General features: G+C 41.6%; 1 protein-coding gene across 3 annotated transcripts in view; it reads left to right on the plus strand.

Moving 5' to 3' along the window:
- The window catches only part of KANK1 (KN motif and ankyrin repeat domains 1), a 256,209-nt gene that overhangs the window by 107,081 nt on the left and 121,887 nt on the right, over positions 1-27,241 (plus strand). Inside the window, exon 1 of one of the 3 annotated variants that reach the window (XM_073634870.1) lies at positions 26,347-26,642. The exons of 1 other annotated variant lie outside the window; for it this stretch is intronic. The gene's annotated coding sequence lies outside the window, so the exon portion shown is untranslated. Of the gene's footprint in view, positions 1-26,346; positions 26,643-27,241 lie in introns of those variants that run through there. One more of the 3 variants, XM_073634856.1, reaches the window with a different exon arrangement.

Raw genomic sequence — 27,241 nt, forward strand, 5'->3', positions numbered from 1 at the left:
AGTGGGGCTCTCTGGGGACCCTCATGTAAGGGGGGATCCGCACTCAGATATGTAACGATATCAATATATATATATGTGTATGCCCGCCCAAGCGTATGGCTTTCTTTACTTCTCTGCTATGGGCCCGGGATCTCTTGTAGACCTAGCAACACCACTGGTGGGAGCCCTTCATGGTTTCTTGCATCGTGGCCCTGAAGATTCTAGTTACGCCTCTGGATGTGGGAATTGTGTGAATTTCTTTCCTCCAACCCGTGGTACATTGAATTTTTTTTCTCTAATTGGTGGATATCACAGGTGCACTGCATTGAGGGAAAAAAAAAGCTCCGTCTTGATTTTTTGCCTTGTGAGCTGCCTTAGGGCAGTGCTTGTTGACAAGCAAAGTAAAGGAATGTAAAGCCCCCAGACAGGTGGTAAGACTCGCTCACACCAGCCTGCATGCTAAAATGTGACATTTTACTGGTGTATGTTGTGCACGTATAGCTGTGTAGGGGCAGTACAATGCTTTGATGCAACAAATCCTTACACTGTAATTTTATTGAATTGCCAGAAAATGACGCTTCAGTCAGCTCTATGCTGTAATGCTCAACATCCTAAATCTTCTCTATTAAAGTGGTGACTGTTCACATATGAGTACTCTGACCCATTTGGCTCAAAGCCTGAAGCTTCAAAAGCTACATGAGCTATTTTTGGGCAGATTTCTGTGTTTTTGGCTCCATGGACTACATTGGAAATGCTTGAAAACACTCAAATTTCTGCAGTTTTTTTTAATTTGTAAGAACCGGTCTCCTCCCCCTATGGTTTCCCATTGAATAAAACAAAAATGCCCAAAGCTTGAGTACACATGTAAAAAGCTTGAAATACGCTTCTCAAATGCTTGCATACGCATGCAAAAACACTTGCATAAAAACACCTGAAAGTCACTCTGCTTGGGAGTAATTCAGCCTTAAAGTGGTTGTAAACCCTTCCATATACCCAATGAAGAGACTATATCCTTAGGTGATGCACATAGATTAAACAAATCCTCCTACATAAGTTGTACTTATGTACTTATTTATCTGCAGTCATCTTTTTTTTTTTTTTTTATCTACATCCCTTCAAAGTGATGAATTTATAAACTTGTGTGAGCTTTCAGAAAGCAGGGGGCGGAGAGCTGGCAGTGAGAAGAGCTCTGAGAGCTGTTTTGGATGGGAAGGGACACCCCCCCTCGCCCCCCAGTCAGCTCACAGGAACAGAGCTGATGCTTTCAATCTGCTAGAGGTCTTTCCCCTTACACCTTCTTCTTTTTTTTTTTTTTTTTCTCAGGGTTAATTGTCAGAAGTGACTCATGCTGATAGTAGAGGAATGAAGCAGCAGACAGAAATGACACTTAGTGTGTGCTTGTCTCAATTAAGAGCAGCGATGGCAAACCCATGGCACGCATGCCACAGCTGGCACGCAGAGCCCTCTCTGTGGGTACGGAAGCTTTACTCAGAAGAAGAGCACACTCTGACTGGCCATAGAACTATGTAGCTGGAGCCAGCTGCCACCACTACTCTCTAATTCTCCCCCCCCCCCCCTGCAGGGCAAACACTTACAGCAGCTGCGGGAGTGAGAAGTGCAGCAGCGCTGTGACAAGGGGAGAAGCGAGCGCGGGCTGTCAATATATTTACCCCGATTGCCCCCCTTCTTCTGTCAAGCAGCGTGGGACAGAGCGGAGCTTGCAGGGATTGTTGTTGCTCTTATTCCTCCTGCTTCCCCTTTGGCTGCAGGCAGGGACCAATGAGGAGCCAGGACAGGTGCACCATGGGACATGTAGTCCCGGAAAACTATGGCTCCATTTTAATTAAAGGAAAACTACAGCCCCAGCAAGCCCTGCAAAAATAAGAGGAGGGACAGCTTGGAGCCGGGGGAAAAAAAGGGCTATGAGAGAAGGGAGAGCAAGGGTAAGAGAAATGTGGGGACAAGAGTGAGAGGGGGCTGAGGTGGTTTGGACGGGAGAGAGGGAGCCCAAGACACAACAGTCCCTGGAGTTGAACCAGCCAGAGAGGAGCGAGAGGATAGTGCTGAGAGGACACGATCGAGAGTGAGGAGGGCAATCACAGGCACCAACAAAAGGAGAAGCTGCTGCCAGGCACGCTGACCCTGGACACCAGAGCCAGGTGAGTGCTGAACTGACTGCAATCCCTCTTGGGGTGGGCAATCATCTCCAGTGTTGGCACTTTGAAATAAATACGTTAGTTTTGTGTTGCAGTTTGGGCACTCTGGCTCAAAAAGGTTTGCCATCACTGCTATAGAGTGATATGCTTTGTTCATATTTTGTGTCAAAGATGGTATACAGATACTATGGTATCCATAGTTCTGTATATTAGGGCTGCAACGAACGATTATTTTCATAATTGATTAGTTGGACGATTTATTGTTTCGATTAATCGGTTAATAACCTTAATTAAAAAAAAGTGTGATGTATAATTTAGTTAATATGTAAAGTTTTAAAAAAAGGCAATTCTTAAATATCTCTATGCAGTGGTAAATAAAAAATAACCAACTATATGGTTAGGGAGCAAATTCTCTAATCCACTCTGAGAATAACAGACAGAAGAGATATACTGTATATACTATTAGAGGAGATATACTGTATAAACTGTTAGAGAAGAGATATATACTGTGCATACTATTAGGGTCCTTTCACACTGGGGCAGTTTGCAGGCGCTATTGCGCTAATAATAGCGCCTGCAAACCGAACCGAAAGTGCCGCTGCTTGCATTTCAGTGTGAAAGCCCCGAGGGCTTTCACACTGGAGCGATGCGCTGGCAGGACGGTAAAAAAAGTCCTGCTAGCAGCATCTTCGGAGCGTTGAAGGAGCGGAGTGTATACCGCTCCTGCCCATTGAAATCAACGGGATGGCGCGGCTATACCGCCGGCAAAGCGCCTCAGCAGAGGCGCTTTGCCATGGTTTTTAACCATGTCTCGGCCGCTAGCGGGGGGTAAAACTGCCCCGCTAGCGGCCGCATACCGACTGTAAAGCGCCGCTTACAATAGCGGCGCTTTACCGCAGACGCCCGCCCCAGTGTGAAAGGGCTCTTAAAGGGTGAATCTGATAAATATCAGACTCAGAGATCAAATGTCTTTCTTCAAAAAAAATTTCATTTTAAGAACGTTCGTTCGATTTTCTAATCTTTAGTGGGGTCAAGTCGACGTTCGTTTTCAACCACAGTGATGGGAAAATTTGGAAATGGCAAACTTCTTGGTCAAAGGAATTTTCATACAGTGTATGTGGTTTTCGTTCAGAAATTCCATTCATTTTAAAAACAGAATGTTAAAAACAAGTGAAAATTTCAAACAACATTCTTTCATTCAGCGAATGTAAAAAAGATTTTTCGTCTGAATATTCTTGTCTGAAAATTGAACCGTGTGGCCAGCCTTATATAAGGCTCGGTGCACACCTATGCAGTTTGCTTTTGATCTGTTTCTGCAGTGCTTTTTGCTGTGCATTTTGATTTTTGCAAATTGTTGTTGGGCAGATTAAAAAACACAAATTGCTGCAAAAACACATTACATGCTTTTCTGCAGCTTCTCCATTGAAGTATATTGAACCAAAAAAGCACCGTTTTTGCGTAAAAAAAAAAAAAAAAAGTCCTTGACCCTTTCCAAATACGCAGCGGCTGAAAAAATCATAGATGTGAACATGTCCAGTGGGAAACCATGTAAATGAACTGTAGTGCGCTTCTGCAAAAAAGCACCAAAAAACACATAGATGTGAACCAGGTCTAGATGTTTAGTAACATAATGGAGTTAAAAAAACTAAAATTAGCCCTTTATAGTACAAACAAAAAAGCAGATAATCACTACTGTAAGGGGTTCATTTTTTTACTGTAGAACTGTGAAAGTAATATTTACAATAGCGATTATTTGCTCTTTTTGTACTGTAAAGGGCCCGTTTTAGCTTTTTTTTTTTAACCCCATTATGTTACTGGCCGATTAATTGATTATGAAAATAGTAATCGATTAGTTGTCGATTAATTGATTAGTTGTTTCAGCCCTACTGTATATATAGCATGGTATTGCATCTATAAAAAGATGAAGAATGAAATGCATTTTAGAAATTTAACGTTACGGTTTGCATCTATGAAGCCTTTAAAATGTTTGTAATTCATATTATCATGCAACTACTGGTTGAAACACGCAAACTTTTCCTAAATCTACTTTTTTTTCTGATCCATTAAAGGCTGCCATGGTTACCAACAGAACCCAGTGTTGTGGGTTATTGCATACTCTACTATGGTATGCCATAGTCTCCCCATGTGATAGCACGTGGCGCTGTGATTGGTTACTCGGGCCCCAAGCATTGCATTGCAAGGAAGTGAGCATTGTGTCAAGGGGCTGGTTTATATTGTACCTTACATTGATTGGTGATTGATTGTCAGACCACATATGGGAATTGAAGGGATAAAGATGGATAATGGCAGTGATTGCCATCTACATTAAAACACCTATATACTGTAAATACTGATGAATTGATCTCAGGCTGTAAGCCATCACCAAGGCACTGCATAGTTTTCACACTCCTCTTGTTGAAGAAAAGAGTACTGGAATGTTAATTTTGTATGCATGATGTAACTCGAAGAGTGCTATTTTTATACCAATGGCTGCAAAGCAAACACCACATTCAACCCTTGAATCTTCAGTTACAAAGCAGAATAGGTTTTGCAGGTATGACTGATTTCTATACACATCTGCTGGGGTATTGTGTTGTGCCAGCTTGTTATGACGAACATTGACACTTGTAGCAACTGAAAATAAACAGTTGCTACAAACTGTCTACCAATAATCCTTGGTAGTCAACATAACTAGAGTCCCCTTTGAAAGATTCCACCTTTTATTCCTGTTTTCGTGGCTGCCAAAAATGTTGGTATTTCTTTCATTTTCCTTCACTTTCAGGGATTAGAGTCACTAGAACAAATAGAGGCTTACATCTCTAAGACAGACCCAACCAGGACAGGGGCTTTTGGAGAGGACTGCAGGGTGGCCTCTTGTCTACTCACTATGGGCCCTGGCTTTTAGAGATCACTGCTCTTTGGGAGGTGTGTGCCTGGGGGACCCTTGGAGTGGCCTTGATTCTGATTCAAGTTCTTGTCACTCCAAAACACACAGACTCTGAACTGGAGGACCCAGATTGATATTTAGGGCCTCTATGCCCCAAACCGGCAATGACTGTGATACTCAGAGCAAATGTTTATATTATCAGCTCAAAGCAACCTGATTCTGGGGGTCTTCTGATTTAATATATTAAGGTGTTTATGTGTTAAGTGTCTTTCTCCCATTGTTTGTCTCCTAGGTGAGCATTCCCATTGTTAATTGAGTCACCTAGGCTGGTTTAAGCAACTAGTTGTAGTTTGCTCATGTTCATTAAATCACTATCATCTATTAGTTGCTAGAGGTGGATTAGCATACTGTTTATGTTGGCTGTTCCTTAGCTTTGTTAGTTATATTCCTGTACATATTTTTCTTTGCATACGATAATGTGATTAGGCTTACCTTATCTTGTGTGCTATATATTCTGTGTGATTTTACAATAAAGTTAATTTCAGTTCCAGAGCACCTAAGCTAGTGTTGTCTAGATTCTTGGGTGCAATATTCAGCTAGAATACCTGGTTCCTGGGACCAGACCGGAGGAAGTTATATCTTGACTGAAGCACCCAAGCTGGGTGCTGAACGGTTCTGTCACAATATCCATAACAGGGACGCAGACCGTAATAAAAACCTGCCAGGTGTTGTAATCCCTCTCCACTGTATTAAAAACGTAAAATTTAAAGTTTTGCCTTCAGTTATACTTTAAGTATCTAGTATTATAATAATAATTGTAATAGTTGTATACGGGCAGTTTTTTCTGTAAATTGTGAAATGTTGTAAAATGTGCAGGTGTGTGTGTGTGTGTATATATGTCTGTTTTTGTGTGTCCCTCTTTTTCTCATAACTTTGACCACCCACCTAATATTGAGTAGCGCCCCCAAAACAGCCCTGACCTATCGAGGCATGGACTCCACTAGACCTCTGAATGTATGCTGTGGTATCTGGAATCAATTTATCAGTAGCAGATCCTTTAAGTCCTAAGTTGAGAGGTGGGGCCTTCATGGATCAGACTTGTTTTGCCAGCATATCTCACAGATACACAATGTATTGAGATCTGGAGAATTTGGAGGCATAGTTTGCATCTCAAACTCGTTGTTTTCCTCAAACCATTCTTGAACCTTGTTTACAGTGTGGCAAGGCTCATTATCCTGCTCAAAGAGGCCTCTGTCATCAGGGAATACCCTTTCCATGAAGGGGTGTATTTGATCAGCATCAATGTTTAGGTAGGTACTTGTCCACGTGAATGGCAGGACCCAAGGTTTCCTAGGAGAACATTGCCTAAAGAATCCCGTTGCCTCCACCAGCTTGCCTTCTTCCCATACTGCATCCTGGTGCCATCTCTTCCTCAGGTAAATGATATACATGCACCCACCCATCCTTATGATGTAAAGGAAAGTGATTAATCAGACCTGGCCACCTTCCATTTCTCCGTGGTCCAGTTGTAACATTCACATGCCCATTGTAGACACTTTTGGCTATGAACACAGGTCAACATGGGCACCCTGATCATGTCTACGACTACACAGTCCTATACACAACAAACCATGATGCCCATTTTTCTTCTGCTTTTAAAACAACTTTAGGGACAACATTTTTAAGAGCTGAAGCTGTTACAGCTGCAAAGGGTGGGCCAACTCAATATTTAACCCTATGGACTAAGACTGGGATGCCATTAACCACTTCAGCCCTGGAAGATTTGGCTGCTCAATGACCAGGCCATTTTTTGCTATATGGCACTGCGGCGCTTTAAATGAAAATTGCGTAGTCATGCAACGCTGTACCCAAACAAAATTGATGTCCTTTTGGTGGTATTTGATCACCTCTGCGGTTTTATATTTTGTGCTATAAACAAAAGAAAAGTGACAATTTTGAAAAAAACACAATATCTTTTACATTTTGCTAAAATAAATATCCCATTTTTTTTTTTTTTAAAAAACACATTTTTTCCTCAGTTTAGGCCGATGTGTATTCTTCTACATATTTTTGGTAAAAAAAATTGCAGTAAGCTTTAATTGATTGGTTTGCGAAAAAGTTATAGCGTCTATAAAATAGGGGATAGATTTATGGCATTTTTATTATATTTATTTTTTTTTACTAGTAATGATGGTGATCTGCGATTTTAATCGTGACTGCGATATTGCGACGGACAAATTGGATACTTTTGACACATTTTTGAGACCATTGACAATTATACAGTGATCAGTGCTATAAAAATGCACTGACTACTGTATAAATGTCACTGGCAGGGAAGGAGTTAACTAGGGGGCTATCAAGGGGTTAACTGTTCCCTAGGTGTGTTCTAATTGTAGGGGGGATGGGACTGACTAGGGGAGGCGAGAGATCGGTGTTCATACTTAGTATGAACACACAATCTCTCTCCTCTCCCCTGAGAGAACCAGGATTTGTGTGGTTACGCACAGATCCTGCTTCACGCTCTCTCACGAGCAATCGCGGGTGCCGGCTGTCATCTCGCCTGCCGGGCACTCGCATCGGCTCCGGGCGCACGCCTCCGTCTTAAAGGGCCGACGTACAGTTACGGTGGCTCGCCCAGGGGAGCCAACCTGCCGCAGTATAACTGAGGGGCCCGGTTGGGAACCGGTTAAAGTTCATGAGCGTGTAAAGGCAGAAGTCCCAATACTTTTGGTAATATATAGTATGTGTATGTGTATATGTGTGTATATGTATGTATGTGTATATATATATATATATGTGTGTGTGTGTGTGTGTGTGTGTGTATATATATATATATATATATATATATATATATATATATATATATATATATATATATGTATATGTATGTATTTAATATATCTCGTATCTCACAAAAGTGAGTACACCCCTCACATTTTTGTAAATATTGGAATAGATCTTTTCAAGTGACAACACTGAAGAAATTACACTTTGCTACAATGTAAAGTAGTGAGTGTACAGCTTGTATAACAGTGTAAATTTGCTGTCCCCTCAAAATTACAACAACACACAGCCATTTATGTCTAAACCGCTGGCAACAAAAGTGAGTACACCCCTAAATGAAAATGTCCAAATTGGGCCCAAAGTGTCAATATTTTGTGTGGCCACCATTATTTTGAAGCACTGTTTTAACCCTCTTGGGCATGGAGTTCACCAGAGCTTCACAGGTTGCCACTGGATTCCTCATCCACTCCTCCATAACGACATTGCGGAGCTGGTGGATGTTGGAGACCTTGTGCTCCTCCACCTTCCAATTGAGGATGCCCCACAGATGATCAATAGGGTTTAGGTCTGGAGACATGCTTGGCCAGTTCATTACCTTTACCCTCAGCTTCTTTAGCAAGGCAGTGGTTGTCTTGGAGGTGTGTTTGGGGTCGTTATCATGTTGGAATACTGCCCTGCGATCATGCTCTGCTTCAGTATGTCACAGTACATGTTGGCATTCATGGTTCCCTCAGTGAACTTTAGCTCCCCAGCGCCGGCAGCACTCATGCAGCCCCAGACCATGACAATCCCACCATCATGCTTGACTGTAGGCAAGACACACTTGTCTTTGCACTCCTCACCTGGTTGCCGCCACACACGCTTGACACCATCTGAACCAAATAAGTTTATCTTGGTCTCATCAGACCACAGGACATGGTTCCAGTAATCCATGCCCTTAGTCTGCTTGACTTCAGCAAACTGTTTGCGGGCTTTCTTGTGCATCATCTTTAGTAGAGGCTTCCTTCTGGGACGACAGCCATGCAGACCAATTTGATGCAGTGTGCGGTGTTTGGTCTGAGCACTGACAGGCTGACCCCCCACCCCTTCAACCTCTGCAGCAATGCTGGCAGCATCATACGTCAATTTCCCAAAGACAACCTCTGGATATGACGCTGAGCACGTGCACTCAACATCTTTGGTTGACCATGGCGAGGCCTGTTCTGAATGGAACCTGTCCTGTTAAACTGCTGTATGGTCTTGGCCACTGTGCTGCAGCTCAGTTTCAGGGTTTTGGCAATCTTATAGCCTAGGCCATCTTTATGTAGAGCAACAATTCTTTAATTTCAGATCCTCAGAGAGTTCTTTGCCATGAGGTGCCATGTTGAACTTCCAGTGACCAGTATGAGAGAGTGAGAGTGATAACAAAATTTAACACACCTGCTCCCCATTCACACCTGAGACTTTGTAACACTAACAAGTCACGTGATAACGGGGAGTGAAAATGGCAGTTTGGGCCCAATTTGGACATTTTCATTAGGGGTGTGCTCACTTTTGTTGCCAGCGGTTTAGACATTAATGGTTCTGTGCTGAGTTATTTTGAGGGGACAGCAAACTTACACTCTTATACAAGCTGTACACTCACTACTTTACATTGTAGCAAAGTGTAATTTCTTCAGTGTTGTCACATGAAAAGATGTAATAAAAATAGGAGTGTATTCACTTTTGTGATATACTGTATATAATTTTTTTTTCTGTCTATTGCCATAAACTGACCATAGGTACACATATATTCACACACACACACACTTAAAGCCTGCTGATCAAAGTTTTCAAAGTTGCATTGTGTTATTGCTCTTTATATTATCACATAGATAAAGGCAGTTTCTGCTTCCCATGTTTTGTTGCCATTTGTATGTATATAAGAAGCTTGGAACCAGGTTACTCTGCATCTTGCCTATTTTTGTCATGTTAACATTCTAAATTGGTGACAGACTCATTCAGTCCCCAGGGGATTAAAGATACTATTCCCCTCTCAGAAAAGGGCACACATTACCAGCTACCTAGTGTCTTTGCTGAGTACTATATTTCAACATGGCCTTTTATAAGTCATGTTTGTTTTGTTCTTAAAGTGACCCTGTTATTTGTATTATGTAATGTGATGGATGAATGCTTTCAAATTCCACAATAGTCAGGCCTTGCTTTGATCTGACATGAGATCACTTTCATTTTACAAATAAATCAGAGCTCACACACACACACACACACACGTGTGCCTATATATATATATATATATATATATATATATATATATATATATATATATATATATATATATATATATATATATATATATATATATATATATATATAATATATAGTGTGTGTATGTTATAATAATAGTATTATTATTAAAACATTTTTTACACTGCACAGCAGAAACCTAAATATATAGCGTGTAAAAGTCCTATTGTTAAGTGTGAAATTCATACCTTGCTACAAGCAAGCTCCTACAGAGTGCTGTATTTCTTCATGTTGTGGGGAAATGCTGGACGGGACACCCATGTCCTCCACCCACAGCTAAATATCAGAGCCCCATGCATTGCGGCTAAATGCCCAGTGTCTCTGGGGCCCAATAGTGCCTCAAGTGCTTTGTCCCTGTATGTGTCATTCCTGCCATGTACGATTTTGATCTACCATCTCTTTTGGTCTGTTTAACAGCAGAGCAGTTTTATTATTTTATTTTCTTTATTAAAAAACTATTAAAGCCCAGCTGATTCTGGTGACTTACTGAGTGTGCAGCTGTGTTACAGTTTAAAGTGGTGTTCCAGCCAAAATTATACTTTTTAAATAAAAATACCCATATAATACACAAGCTTAATGTATTCTAGTAAAGTTAGTCTGTAAACTAAGGTCTGTTTTGTTAGTTTATAGCAGTAGTTTGTTATTTTATAAACTTACAGCAGGCTGTGGCCATGTTAAGTGTGGGCATCTGAAGCCAGACTGTATTTCTTCCTGGATCTCTCATCCTTGCAGATCTCGCACATGCTCAGTGCAGCACAAGCAGTGTAATAGGTTTCAGGTCAGGTTTCCATAGCAACGGCAGTGTCAGAGGAAGTTGCCACCCCTTCCCAGAAGGCATTGCAAGCAGGAAATGATGCGATGAGCCACGGCTAGGGAGGAGGAACTGAAAAATGAATACAGCAGATATACAGTAGGTGCTGAGAAAAAAAAATGAAAAATATCCAATTCATTTACAGTGCACAGTTTAGTGAAGGATGCTGAAGAGTTGTAAAAGTGGGTGGAACTCCACTTTAAGCTGGTGCCATGATCACTGGCCCAGGTTTTCTTTTTCAGGGTGGCTCCTCCTTTTTCTTGCAGCCTCCTGCATTGAGTTGTGTGTCCCTACACCAGTGATGGCGAACCTTGGCACCCCAGATGTTTTGGAACGTTGGGATTTCCCATGATGCTCAACTACACTGCAGAGTGCATGAGCATCATGGGAAATGTAGTTCTAAAACATCTGGGGTACCAAGATTCGCCATCAATTTCCTACACAGTGTGCATCAATAGAAACACACAACCCTATAGCCTAGGATGGCAAGGCACTCCCCTGATCTGTCCTCCACCTTTCTCTCCCAAACTCAGAGACTGACTGGAGACTGCACTGTCCACTGTTAAATCTGTTGTGCTCAATGTATTAGGCAAAACACTGAGGGTTTAACCCCTTGATGCCAACGTAATACAAATATGCTTAAATGCATACTTGCGTATCTCCCTTTGTGCTGGGATCGCAGCGCACTCCCAGTACAGAGACCGGCGTCTCACCGAGCCCTCTACTAATGATCTGGACCTGTAACTCCCGATTCTGTGTCACCTGATCGCTGTAGCAGCCTCTGATTGGCTACCACAGTGTTTAGTCACTGCCCATGTGTTTTTCTCTCTGTGAATAGAGAGGAAAGATACATTGCATCTCTCTCGCGCTCTCCTTGCAGAGAAAAAAAAGTGTGTGTGTGTAAAAATAAATAAATATAAAAAAGATTAAGGGAAAAAAATACCTAGATCAAGGTTTGGTTTAGGACAATGCCTGGGTTAGTGTTTGGGTCAAGGAAGGGTCAAAGGTAATTTTTTTTTTTTTTTTTCCTTTTTTACATTAGTTATCAATGTCGGTGTGTTTTTAGGTAGGACAAAAAATAAAGCAAAATGCGCACTATTGTTTCTGAGCTGTACTACGGGTACAAACCACAAATAACACACACATATGTGGTATCACTGTGATCGTCAGGAGCAGGAGAATTTTATTTTGGGTTGTTCTTTGGTGGAAGACTATAAAATATACAGCCAAATTAAAAAAAAAAAACAAAAAAAAACTTTTGGGCCAGTTTTCCTTTTAATAATAAACAAAAACACATGAGATATCCATAACCATTCACCACCAAATGAAGGCCCAATTTGTCCTGAAAAAAAAAATGCTGTATAATCCACGTGGATGTACAAAGTAGTTGTGATAATATGTACTGTTTTACTAACACATGTCAAAGTTGCAAAATTGGGCTTGGGCATTAAAATTTGTTTTGGGTGTGAAGGGATTATTACTACTATAGATGTTGAACATAAAGAACATCCTTCAATTTGTGTTTGACAGAAAACAAAAGTTTTGAGCATTGTATTGTAGTAGTAGGGAACCAAGTAGTGAAAGCTTTATTGGCATATTTTAATAGGGGGATGTAAATGCTGTGTAGGAATGTTCAGGCGAGACCTGTGTATAGGTCATTGTTGATGGGTATAATTGATATATTCCTTGTTTCTTGGATTTGCCAAGAGCAATATTAGGAAATCTATGTGTGAGAACAAGTTTGTTTGTAAGAGAGGTGCTATAATAACAAACGTTGAGACTGAAGTGACTGTGGAGTGATCTCATAAACAGATAAGACAACATCTGAAGCAGCTGGGAGATTATTCTACTTATAGATTCTAAATATTTAGGCTCTTCTCAGTCTTCTTATAGGTGTGGTAGAACAAACATTTTTAGGACAGACAGCCATTCTTATATTTAAAGTACAGAACAAGACTATTAAAGTCTGTGTATAAAAAAACGTGTGTGTATATGTATATATGTATATATATATATATATATATATGTATGTGTGTGTGTGTGTGTGTGTGTGTGTATATATATATATATATATATATATATATATATATATATATATATATATATATATATATATATATATATATATATATATTAGCATTTTATTGACATTGGCTGACAGCTGATCATGTGGTAAAGGGCCCGCTGTGATTGGCCCTTTACCCTGCTCTGTGATCAGCTGAGCCCCAAGGACTCGGCAATCAGAGTGCGGCGCGTCAATGTACGCCCTCCCGGCATTTTAAGCCTGCGCTGGAGCCATCTTTCGCCTCTAGTGCGGGCGCAAAGTGGTTGTATGCTCTTCTCATAGAGTACAATGTTCAGTTAGCTGCTACCAGACAGGGGACGGCTGCTGAACAAAACTTCTGCTGTGTTGCATGCCTAACTGCACTTCATCAAAGGAGACTTTTTTTGTTGCGGTCTGTGCCGCTGTTGCAAAGTTTACATCACTTCCTGCCTGGTAAAGCCACTATCACCAGGACAGAAAGTGGAGAAATGAAAGAAAATCTAATGGAGCTCTAGATGGCATTGAAAAACTGATAATTGGAGGTTCTTGCCTTTACCTACTCTATGCAATAAAAAAAAACAAACAAAAAACTTTTGGGTTGACAAGCACTTTAAGATAAAATGCACTTTTTGATAAAAAAATAAATATGATGACCATTAATTTGCATTGGTCATCTGCAGTGCAGTGTAAAAACAAAAGAGCTAGTTAGTGAACAATGTTTAGAGTGAGCCAGCATGACTAAGCAAGCATAAATTATTTATTAATGGATCACAAATAATGTACGCATTTTCATGAGCTGGCCACAATAACAGGTTCACATTACTGTAGGAATCGCAAGCAACAGTCCACCTACCCTTATCGCGCTCCATGCTGCCCAGATCCTCTTGGTGCCTGAGTTATCTATTACTACGACTGAGCAAGATCATATGGGAGCAGGGAGGAAAATGATAAAGTTATCACATAAATGTTGTACGACTTGGGAATTGGGATGATAGAGTAAGGCCCCTTTCACACTTGTGTGACTTGTCCTGTGACTTGGGACTGCAAAGTCGCATGACAAGTCATACCCCATGATTTCCAAAGAGTACCATCATATCTGTGTGTCTTCAAGTTCCAGCAACTTTAAAGTAGTCCCTGAACTACTTTGGTCCGACTTTGATGTGACTTGAGGTCCATAGACCTCAAGATTACACAGGCATTGCTTCACGTCGTGGCAAAAATTGCGCAAATTTCAATTCGCACAAGTGTGTGAAAGGTTAGTACTTGCTCTTTGGGGTCCCTATAGTAGAGGAACTCTGGGGGGAGCAATTCAAGTTGCCATTAAGATTGACAATCTAGAGTTCTGTGTTGTGCTTTCTTACATACCTCTTAGTTGTCCCTGTTTGCACAGGATAGCCAAGAATGTGCACCCTTACATGATCGTATTACCATTATATTATTTTGTCCCCTTTTTAAATGGCACCTATAGGACTCCAATGTTAAGCTGCTACACACAAAGGTTTCATGAACAATGTTTACATGCTGATAAAGTCCTCTAGCATAAAATCCCTTCCAGCGCCTGGGGATCTACAGGTGACAGATACAGTCTACCTTGCAAGTGAATAGCTATATGCGCCCATACTAATATAGACATCAGTGCTCCTTCTTTATGTGTATACCCACACCGCCCTAACCTTCTATGCCGCTGTAGCAAACACTTTTTGGCCTCATGCACACTGGACGTTTTTGCACCTGCTTCTAAGGGTGTCTGGCGTTTTTTTGTTTTTTTTCCTGCCTCTAAACTCCCCTGCATGTTAGCCTATGTGTCCATGCAAACATAGACTTTTGGCAGTAGTTAGTGGCAGGTGCTTTTAGGGCTCATGCACACCACAGCTCAAAGAAGCTGTTCCTACAGGCTTTTGAGCTTTTTTGAGCTCTCATTTTTTCAGCCTGGAAACTCCCCTCCATGTTAGCCAATGTTTCCATGCACACTATGGCTTTTTCAGGAGTTTACAGGCATATGCTCTTATAGGCAGAAAAAACCCCCCACCAAACTCATGCTTTTGGGAGGAGCTTTCGAGCAGGAAAGACGTCCAAGTGCCCAAAAACGTGCGAAAAAGCTCAAAGCAGCTCTAAAATGCACAAAAAAAAGATGAAATGAGCTGAGGGGGAGTGTTTGTGAAAAAAAACCCTTAGGCCTCTTTCACATGAACGATCCGTTCAGGTCCGCCTGTCAGTTTTTTAGGCGGACCCGAACGGACCCTCCATAGACCTCTATGGAGAGTTGGATGTCAGCGGTGACATGTCCGCTGACATCCGACCCGCTCCGATCCGAAAAAGTGTAACGGAGGAAAAACCTACTTTTCCATCCGTGATCGGATCGGTTGACGACGTACTCTACGGTCCGTCATCACCCGATCCCCCATAGGGGAGAGCAGCGCTCTGACAGGTCCGTTCATCTGCCTGCTCAGCGGGGATCCACGGAGCGATCCCGCTGAGCAAGCGGATGTTCACGGGGTGGATCATCACAGATCCGTCCCGTGTGAAAGGACCCTTTATGCTCAAAGAGGCTCGAAGACACTCAGTAAAAACTTGCAAAAAAATACAAAAAAAAAGCACAAGCTTCTTCAAGCTTTTAGGCAGAGAAATAAGAACTCAAATGCCTGTAAAAACTTCTTCTTTTTTTTTTTTTCGAGCTGCAGTGTGCATGAGCCCTAAGAAGCAGAAAAAAAAAGTGTGCGTCCAGGAGCAGTAGAGTTTTGGCAGTGTGTAAATGCTGGGCACATCTAACGCTTGAGTGTTAATTCATTTCAATGTATTTTTTAAATTATTATTCTGGCCTATGAAAATAACGCCCAAGCACTTGACTGTAAACGTGCCTAATAGCTTGTAAATGCGCTAGACACTTTAACAAGCATCAGGTGTTTTTTTTCTGCCAAAACGCTGCTGCCAGTGCAGCACTGGGCTCCATGCTTTAAATCTGTGGTCTCCAAACACTGGTCCGTGGGCCAGATGTGGTCCTTTTGCTTGCCTTTATCCGTCTCTTGGGGCACTGTTACTCACACTGATAATGAGGCACTATTCCTCCCAGTGACACCAAACATGAAGTACTATTCTGTCCACTGACAGCAATGATGAGGCTCTTTTCCTCCCACTGATACAAATAATGGCACACTATTCCTCCGGCTAATACCAATGATGGGTCACAGTTTCTTCTCCCACTGACCACAAGCCCTGTGTAATTTATTTACTCCCACTGACCACCAAGCCTAAGACCCCTTTCACACTGGGGCGCTTTGCAGGCACTATAACACTAAAAATGGAGCCTGCAAAGAGCCGCTGCTGTCTCTCCAATGTGAAAGCCCCGAATCCTGACCTCAGCCCGATAGAACACCCTTTGGCATTAGAGCGGAGACTGTGAGCCAGGCCTACTCATCCAACATCAGTGTCTGACCTCATAAATGTGCTTCAGGAAGAATGGTCAAACATTCCCATAGACACAATCCTAAAGCTTGTGGACAGCCTTCCCAGATGAGTTGAAGCTGTTATAGCTGCGGGGGGGGGGGGGGGGGGGGGGCGCAACTCAATAATGAACCCCATGGACTAAGACAGGGATGCCATTAAAGTTCGTGTGTGTAAAGGCAGGCGTCACAATACTTTTGGTAATATAGTGTACAGTGCCTTGCAAAAGTATTCACCCCCCCCCCCCCCTTGGCTTTTTACCTATTTTGTTACATTACAGCCTTTAGTTCAATGTTTTTTTTTATCTGAATTATATGTGATGGATCAGAACACAATAGTCTAAGTAAGTTGGTGAAGTAAAATTAGAAAAATATATACATAAAACTATTTTTCAGAAATAAAAAAACGATAATTGGCATGTGCGTATGTATTCACCCCCTTTGTTATGAAGCCCATAAAAAGCTCTGGTGCAACCAATTACCTTCAGAAGTCACTTAATTAGTGAAATGATGTCCACCTGTGTGCATTCTAAGTGTCACATGATCTGTCATTACATATACTCACCTTTTTGAAAGGCCCCAGAGGATGCAACACCTAAACAAGAGGCATCACTAACCAAACCCTGCCATGAAGACCAAGGAACTCTCCAAACAAGTAAGGGACAATGTTGAGAAGTACAGATCAGGGTTAGGTTATAAAAAAAATCCAAATCTTTGATGATCCCTAGGAGCACCGTCAAATCTATCATAACCAAATGGAAAGAACATGGCACAACAGCAAACTTGCCAAGAGACAGCCGCACACCAAAACTCACTGACAAGGAAGTAGGGCAAGGAGGGCGTTAATCAGATACCTAAGGTAACCCTGGAGGAGCTGCAGAGTTCCACAGCCGAGACTGGAGCATCTGCACATAGGCCGTATGCTCCATAGAGTTGGGCTTTATGGCAGAGTGGCCAGAAGAAAGCCATTTTCAGGAAAAAAACTAAATGGCACGTTTTGAGTTTGCGAAAAGGCATGTGGGAGACTCCCAAAATGTATGGAGGAAGGTGCTCTGGTCTGATGAGGCTAAAATTTAACTTTTTGGCCATCAAAGAAAACCTATGTCTGGTGCAAACCCAACACTTCACATCACCCAAAGAACACCATCCCCACAGTGAAACGTGGTGGTGGCAGCATCATGCTGTGGGGATGTTTTTCAGCAATCGGGACTGGGAAACTGGTCAGAGTTGAGGGAAAAATGGATGGTGCTAAATACAGGGATATTCTTGAGCAAAACCTGTACCACTCTGTGTGTGATTTGAGGCTGGGATGGAGGTTCACCTTCCAGCAGGACAGTGACCCCAAACACACTGCTAAAGCAACACTTGAGTGGTTTAAGAGGAAACATGTAAATGTGTTGGAATGGCCTAGTCAAAGCCCAGACCTCAATCCAATAGAAAATCTGTGGTCAGACTTAAAGATTGCTGTTCACAAGTGCAAACCATCCAACTTGAAGAAGCTGGAGCAGTTTTGCAAGGAGAAATGGGCAAAAATCCCAGTGGTAAGATGTGACAAGCTCAGAGACTTATCCAAAGCGACTTGGAGTTGTGATAGCCGCAAAAGGTGGCTCTACAAAGTATTGACTTTAGGGGGGTGAATAGTTATGCACATTGACTGCTTCTGTTATTTTGTCCTATTTGTTGTTTGCTTCACAATAAAAAAAAAAAAAATCTTCAAAGTTGTGGGCATGTTCTGTAAATTAAATGATGCAAATCCTCAAATAATCCATGTTAATTCCAGGTTGTGAGGCAACAAAACACGAGAAAAACCAAAGGGGTGAATACTTTTGCAAGGCACTGTATTACCCAAATTCATACAGCCATTCATTTGTATGAGCAGCTGTGCGCGGCACCTGCAGCTCCTCAGAGAGTATACATTTTACAATAGAGGACTTTTCAGCATGTAAACAATATGTGCATGAGGCCAAATGATGAAATGATCTTAAGTGGCAAAGCTCTAGCACATCCTGGTAGTGTCAAAGCTTGCTTGTCCAATTGTGATTCATATGAGACAGTAGAAATGTGTTGGGGGTCGAAGGGATCTGGCAAACCTCAACTCATGAATTTGCTTATCGGAACAGTCTAGCATTTGAGCGTTGGGGAGATTGTGTACTAGGTAGCCTTTCTGTGTATTTTTTTTTTTTTTTTCTTTTGACAGAATGATTTAATGTCATTACAGAAAACAAAGCCAAAGTTTTTTTTTTTTTATGCGGCATGGTGCCATATCCTCAATCTACTGAGAGAAAATCAATATTTATGCAAATAGGACTTTAAAGGCACCAGTACTCAAATATGCATAAAAAAATATAATTTTTTTTTACAAACATGCATAAAAGCAGTCATTTTAAAATACAGCAGCTGACATGTTATCCAAAATTAATCGATACTCTAAATATACACAAATCTATCTACTCCTCTAACCATATTTGTTACAATGTTTGTAATAAAAATGTTTATTTTTTATATATATATTTTTTGAGTATTGGGGCCTTTAAGTCCTAAGTGCATAAATATCTTTTTTTCTTTGGATTTAAATGTTATCCAGATTTGAAACCATGATAAAATGCTGGGAAGTGTCAAAAGTAAAAAGTCTTATTATTATTATCTAGCCAATAAAAATCACTGTTAAAGTATATTGTTAGGATTCAACAACAATGTGTACACCACTCAGGCAATCAGTAGGTTATTGACTGCTGCAGGTGCTCACTCCGGCTCGCCACCAAAAATGCAACTGTGTGTTATGAGCAAGCACGAGGGATTCGTGTGAAACGCGTCAACCTCATTCCTGTGTTTTTTGTCTGGCATGGCGACAATAAAGAACATCTAAGATTTTGACTTCACTGTGGTGTGCCGTCATTTTCTTTTCTTTATATTGATAGGATGCAGATTAGGGCTGAAACAACTAATCGATTAATCGACAACTAATCGATTATGAAAATAGTTGTCAACTATTTTCATAATCGATTAATCGGCCAGCTGATTATTTGGCCTGCATACACAATGCATTATTTGTTTACATATCAGGAAATACAGTGCAGCGCACATACAGCTCAGTACACCATCCATACATGTCAGGAAGTGCCTGAGAACTTGTGAATGTGAATGTGTGAGGAGCAATGCCTCATGGGACATGTAGTCCTGGGCAGGAAGTGAGTGGGGTCTAAAAGCAGAAGTTTTTTACTTGCTATAGGGGCACACTATACTATAATTTGCAGCTTGCTATTGGGGCACTCTAAATGCAGGAGGAGCCAGAGGCATAAGTGGAGGACCCCAGAAGAGAAGAATTGGGGCTGCTCTGTGCAAAACCATTACACAGAGCAGGTAAGTATACCATGTTTGTTTAAAAAAAAAAATGACTTTAAAGACTGTGCAGGAAGATCAGCATCTGTCCCCAAAGAAGGTGGAGGCTGATAGACTGGAGGTAATAGAAGGCATTACTATTACATTTAAAGTAAACTTTTACATGGAGGCAAGCCACATTACGTGGGAGCAGGGCACATTTCAAGGAGGCAGGGCACCATACATGGGAGCAGGGCACATTTCAAGGAGGCAGGGCACCATACATGGGAGCAGGGCACATTTCAAGGAGGCAGGGCACCATACATGGGAGCAGGGCACATTTCAAGGAGGCAGGGCACATTTCAAGGAGGCAGGGCACATTTCAAGGAGGCAGGGCACATTTCAAGGAGGCAGGGCACATTTCAAGGAGGCAGGGCACATTTCAAGGAGGCAGGGCACATTACGTGGGAGCAGAGCACATTACGTGGGAGCAGAGCACATTTCAAGGAGGCAGGGCACCATACATGGGAGCAGGGCACATTTCAAGGAGGCAGGGCACATTTCAAGGAGGCAGGGCACATTTCAAGGAGGCAGGGCACCATACATGGGAGCAGGGCACATTTCAAGGAGGCAGGGCACATTACGTGGGAGCAGGGCACATTACGTGGGAGCAGGGCATATTTCAAGGAGGCAGGGCACATTACATGTACCCCAGTGTGAATGGGGTCTAAATAAAAAATGTGATCTCTGAGTCTGATGATATTTACCAGATTCAACCTCCAATAGTATATACAGTATATCTCTTCTGTCTGTTATTCTCAGAGTGGATTAGAGATTTTGCTCCCTAATCATATAGTTGATTATTTATATTTACCACTGCATAAAGATTTTGAAGAATAAATTGCCTTTTTTTTAACTTTACATATTAAATTATACACCACACTTTTAAGGCTATTATCCGATTAATCGATTAATCGAAACAATAAATCGGCCAACGAATCGATTATGAAAATAATCGTTAGTTGCAGCCCTAATGCAGATAAAACAGTTGCACAAAGTAGCATTTAACTCTCTAGCTCTCACAAACTGCAGTCATTCTGTGTTCAGGGTGATGGCATAATCTCGCATTTCTGCCTTAGGATAAGAAGTCTGGGAAACCTAAATTCTGAAATGAAAGATGCTTGATTAGAATGCGCTTAGGTCTGCAAAGCTCTTAAAAAATATATCTTGTACATCTTCCCACCTGTCGCGAAATATTGTTTGAATCCCCAGTGCAAGGTATATTGAGATATCTGAAGGAGGGATCTTTACTTCTGGCATAGAAGCTTGTTTGTTTTATTGTGAAATTCAGTTAGTGTGTCATAGTCATATTTCATTCCATAGATTTAAATAATTAAATTCATTTTTTTGAGAGATAGATTTATGGCATTTTTATTATTTATTTTTTATTTACTAGTAATGGCGGTGATCTGTGATTTTTAGTGGGACTGCGACAATGCAGTGGAAAGATCAAACACCTAACTGACATTTTTGACACTTTTTTTGGGAACCAGTGAACATTCTTACAGTGATCAGTGCTAAAAATATGCACTGACATTGTCCTAATGGCACTGGCAGGGAAGGGGTTAACATCAGGGGCGATCAAGGGGTTAAATGTATTCCCTGGGTGTGTTTACTAACTGAATGGGGGATGGGCTGCCTGGAACAACACACAGATCCGTCTTCCTGCATAGCAGAAAGACAGGATCGCTGTGTCACCCCCTGACGGAACGGAGATCTGCCCTGTTTACTTTGGCAGCTCCCTGTTCTGTCTCTGCGGGGAATGATCATGGGTGGCCAGCGGACATCGAGTCGGCCGGACACACTGATTGGCTCCCCCGCTGGCCAATCAGGCGCGCGCGCCCACAGAGAGTCATATACGAGATTGACGTACACCTAAGGTGATTCACGCAGCTGAGCCAACCTGCCGCAGTATAACTGCGGTAGCTGGTCGGCAAGAGGGTAACCCCACTGAATGCCACTTTTGCTGGACTGCTTGGTTTGTTTAAAAAAAAAAAAAAGTTGAAAAAACACTTACTGACTGGATCATCCGGTGAAAATAAAGGAAAAACAGCCTAAAAATGAAAACGAATGCAGCCACCGCATTTAATAATTTTGTAAGGTGCGATATAGTAAATCATTGTGTTGTGTTTGGGTTTAATATTGATTGAAAGTATTACTAAACCCACAACAGTAAAATTAATCTGTATATGCAGTAAAAGCATGCTTGTTATATTCACTGTGAAACCTTAAAGCGGAGTTCCACCCATTTAAAAGTCAGCAGCTACAAAAAGTGTGGGTGCTGACTTTTAATATTCAGACACTCACCTGTCCCACAGTCCAGTGATGTGGGTGCAGGACGCCTCGCTCCTCTCCCCCTCCTCTGCACTGCACCGTCATTCTAACTGTGGGAGCCTGGCTGTGGCTCCACAGCCGAGCGCGCACTGCAAATGGCCGGGCAATCTTCGTAGACTTGTGACGTGTCCCAGAAGATTGCAGGGAGGGAGGGAAAGAGGTGATCTTCCGGCGCTGCGGTGCCAGGGGAGGAGGTGGGTACACGCCACCAAAAAAAAAATGACATACCAGATGTGGCATGTCAGGGGGTCACCAGCACTTAAAGTGGAAGTTTCATTTTTGGGTGGATCCTCCTCTTCTTCCACTATCTCAAAAAATAGCCTGATAGTTACAGAGCCAGGGGAAGGGCTGCACATGCTCAGTTTGGTGTGTATTGCTAGAGAGTTTTTTTTTTTCTTGGGAGAGTGCATGTAATCAGCACAGGGCCAATCAGCACTGTCCAGACAGAGGGTCAGGGGAGAATGAAAATGCCTACAAGGTTTGCTAGGAACCGATAGAAGTCACTGCGATAAACTGCTGATGAGTAAAGGTATTCATTGGTTTCTATTTACTAAAATAATTGCATTTCCATGTTCTGTGTACTGTGGGAGACCAGATATAGTGAATGCAGGGTCCTGAGTTTAGTAACACTTTAAGGGTAGATTTAGACCCCATACACACTATTATTCTGCCTACACACGGTCAGATTTTCCGACGGGAAATGTTGGATGTGAGCTTGTTGTCGGAAATTCCGACCGTGTGTATGCTCCATCGAACATTTGCTGTTGGACTTTCCACCAACAAATGTTTGATAGCAGGTTCTCAAATTTTCCTCCAACTTCACTTTGTTGTCAGAAAGTCCGATCGTGTGTACACAAGTCCATCGCACAAAAGTTCACGCCTGCTCGGAATCAAGCAGGAGCAGCCGCACTGGCTATTGAACTTCCTTTTTCTCGGCTCGTCGTATGTCTTGTACGTCACCGCATTCTCAGGTTCGTAAATTGTTGGCCAACATTTGTGTAACCGTGTGTATGCAAGTTTGAGCCAACATCCTTCAGACAAAAATCCACGTTGGCGGAAAGTCCAGTCGCGTGTACTCGGCATAAGATTTTCTGCAGATTTTTGTCTTCAGATTTACCAAAACCATGTAGTGCAAGGGCCTGCCTGATTGCATACAAATTGAAACTCTTAAGGTTTGACCTCATATTATATGGTTTTGGTAAATCTGAAGACAAAAATCTGCAGAAAATCTGTTAGTGTGTATGGGGCTTTAGACATGCGCTCCCTCTCCTCTGAAGCCTGAAACCCAATCCACGTTCTGATCATGCTTCATAGGCTACTTACAGGCAATGAAGAAGCGATGCAATGCCTCCTCACTGCCTATTTTAACCCCATTTTTGCTGACAAATTGCACTGAAAGCATTGCAGGGCATTTGTGCCGCTTCCGCATTTACATGAATGTGTAGCGATCAGTGGGTGGCAAACCTGCCTATCACTACATGTCGAGTAAACTGTGCCACGTCACGACTGTGGCATGTAAACGCCCAGGTGAGTTGCCTATTGCAGTTTAGGAGACTGGTTGGCACACAGCCAACTGCCCACATTTGCCGCCCCATCCCCCCCAACTGCACACCTAAAACTTTCTATATACAGGGCTTCTTAATCTATATATACTAGCAGTTCTTTTATCATTGTATGGAACATGCCTTTATTTGTATTCAGGTGGAGCACACAGTTTTGACTGCTTTGCTTGGTGTTATTATCTAAAGACCAAGCCTTACAAAGTGTCCAATATTTTCAAAGGTCAACCAAAGAGAATATATATGTTGTATGAATTTCCCTTCTGCTTTCTTCTTGTACCATACACCTAATGTATCTCTCAAAGGAAGGACAAGTTCATGTTTTGTGAAATTGCTCTTTAATTCCTCAGCTTCCAGAGTTTCACCTGCCATGGTAAATCAGAGATGTTTCCAACTTTTCTAGCAAAAATGTCCCTGTCTACACTTCTTGCTGCATCCCCAGTTGTTCCTTTGGGTCAACCTTATTGTAGCTATCCAGCAGAATATAGGAATAAATTTGATCTGTTTTTTTTTTTTTTTTAAAGGAAACCTATCATGAGAGAAACCAGTAGGTTGTTGCTGACCTCTCCATCTGAGATTGACAGCCAAGCAATTGGCACTCTGATGCTTTGTCTTCAATAGATTTCTGAGCTACTAACCTGAAATGTGTAGAATAGCCAACGTGCCTCTAACCTTCATTTCATGTTTGTTGTAAACCTGTTACTCAGGAGTAGTGACACGACTAGGTAGCTATTACTTCTAAAAGGAAGATCCTGATGGCCCCCATAGTTCTCTAATGACGGGTACATTTTACAAGTCAGGAACTGAGGAGAAACATTACTCATGGTATAATCATCCTAGTAAGACATTCATGTGACCAAGGAGAAGGACCCTGGTTGTTACCTGAACATCTGGTTTAGCTGTGCTGGGAGTGCGTTGTGTATAGGTAGTGTAATGACAATAACTTGTAATGTCTCTCTAATGCCTTTTCTTTCTAAAGTGTCTGTAATGCTCGCAGGCAGACTATGAAGCATAAAGCTACACCTGGTCTGTCAAACACAGACTAATGCTCGGAAATATTTTTTATTTTTCTATAATCCACTCTTAAACCTGTATTCTAAACCTGAAAATTGTTCGCTTACCATTCCTTTTATCTATAAGTGATTTGGTAGTGTATAAAAGCCACCACTACCCCGTCTCCGATTGCATATTCTCCTTTTTTCTTTTTTTTTTTTTTTTTTTTTTTACATTAGCATTTTTTTATCTGCTTTCCAGTAACAATAGTGTAGAGGCAGAAAATGGCAAGAAAAATCCACAGCATGTCAATGTTTTAGACTGTATTTGTGCTAAACCTAAATTAGTTTTGTTTACTATGCTTAAATCCCAGACCCAGCCAAATGCAGAGTGGGTAACAGCCAGAACTTTGGTCAGGTTTTTATTTCTGTCTGTTAGACTAGAGGTCTCCAAACGTTCTAAGCAAAAGGCTGGACTGTGGCTTCATTGGTTTTAATGGGAGAAATAGTGCCCCATTGATAGTGTTAGTAGGAGGGATGGTGCCCCATTATTGGTGTCAGTTTGTGGAATAGTGCCATAGTGCCCCATTGATGGTGTTAGTAGGAGGGATGGTGCCCCATTATTGGTGTCAGTTTGTGGAATAGTAAACGGCTTCATTCCAGTCTCCTGAATGTAAACACGGAAGCGACGTCACAACGTCACTTCCGGTTTACTAGGCTGCCGCCGTTTTCAGCGATCTGAATACTTTGAAGTGCAAAGGAGGGATTGGAGGTCTTTTAGACCCCCGATCCCTCCATAAAGTGTACCTGTCACCACATATTACTGTCCCAAGGGATGTTTACATTCCTTGTGACAGCAATAAAAGTGAACACATTTTAAATTTTTTTTAAAACACAATTTAATAATATAAAAATAAGAAAAAAAAATGTTTTAAAGTGCCTCCGCTGTCCCCGCGAGCTCGCACAGCAAAGAAAACGCATACGGAAGTCGCTCCCGCATGTGTAAACTGTGTTCAAATCACACATGTGAGGTATCGCCGCGATCGTCAAAGTGAGAGCAATAATTCTAGCACTAGACCTCCTCTGTAACTCTAACCTGGTAACTGTAAAAAAATTTAAAGCGTTGCCTATGGAGATTTTTAGGTACCATCGTTTGTCGCCATTCCACGAGTGAAATTATAAAGCGTGACATGTTTGGTATCTATTTACTCGGCGTAACATCATCTTTCACATTATACAAAAAAATTGGGCTAACTTTACTGTTTCGTTTTTTTTTTACATTCATGAAAGTGTCCCTTTTCCCAAAAAGTTGCGTTTAAAACACAGCTGCACAAATACCGTGTGACATAACATATGCAACAATCGCCATTTTATTCTCTAGATTCTCTGCTAAAATATATATATATATATATAATGTTTGGGGGTTCTAAGTAATTTTCTAGCAAAAAATACAGATTAACTTGTAAACACCAAATGTCAGAAATAGGCTTAGGCATGAAAGGGTTCAGGAGTGTGATGTCCAGCATCACTTACCTCTCCTTTCCCCTTCTAAGTATCCCCACTATTTCTTCATTTGTGGTATGCAGATGTGATGATCTCTGGTTTGATTTGATAGGCTGACATTCCCCAGATCTGCAGTAGTCAGCAGTTTACAGCAGCCAAGTGTCATTGAGAAATGATCTGATCTTTAGGACAGGAAGGTGTGCACTGCTGAAATGTCAGGCTCTGCTCTGCACGTAAAAGGACTTGATCACTGCCTGTGTCTTACATGTCACACTTCACAGTTAATGAACAGCCAGGGAGTGTGAAGGACTGTGAGACTGTAATGGCATGTTCTTATTCAGAGGGAAGGAGCTGCTGTACAGGAATGTCCTGCATTTCCAGCAGCTGTTCACAAGAAGCAGCTGCCTGCACTAGTTAGGAAGTCACCTGTACTGTGTCCACTTTCACAGCTGTATGTCTGGGGGACCTGCGACCAGCCAGCCGACACACAAGGTAAATACATTGCTTCTCAGCTTCTTGGATGTGACAGCGCGTCTGTCACCAACTCTTCATAAACCAGCAAACTATTGGAAGTGGGATGCCTCTTAGCTATACTTAGTAGCAGCCAAGTGCTGCCTCCCTGTATTTAAGGTCTTCATTGGTGGTGTCACCCTGGAGTCATGTTGCACCTCTCCGGTAATACTCTATTTCTTACCCATATCAAGTAAACCTGTTCTTTCCAGGTAGGTGTTTGTGTGGTTTCAAGCAAAAGCTTTGAATGAAAAAAATAGTAAAGTCTGCAGATTCTGGTTATAAGGGGCATAGTAAGACAATTTGATAGAAGTTGTCATTTTTTAAATACGATGTGGTTCAAATGGCACGACTGTTAACTAAGGCAGATGGATAGTAGAATTATAGGAAACGTGTTTTGACATCTTTAAGTGGTACAGTTACTTGTAAGCTTGTCATTTATGTGGTTAAATGTGTGTGTTTTTTTATATATATATATATATATATATATATATATATATATATATATATATATATATATATATATATATATATATATATATATATATATATATCTATTATGTGTGTGTGTGTGTGTAATA

The sequence above is a fragment of the Aquarana catesbeiana genome, linkage group LG01 (assembly GCF_042186555.1).
Source record: "Aquarana catesbeiana isolate 2022-GZ linkage group LG01, ASM4218655v1, whole genome shotgun sequence".
Classification (NCBI taxonomy): domain Eukaryota; kingdom Metazoa; phylum Chordata; class Amphibia; order Anura; family Ranidae; genus Aquarana; species Aquarana catesbeiana.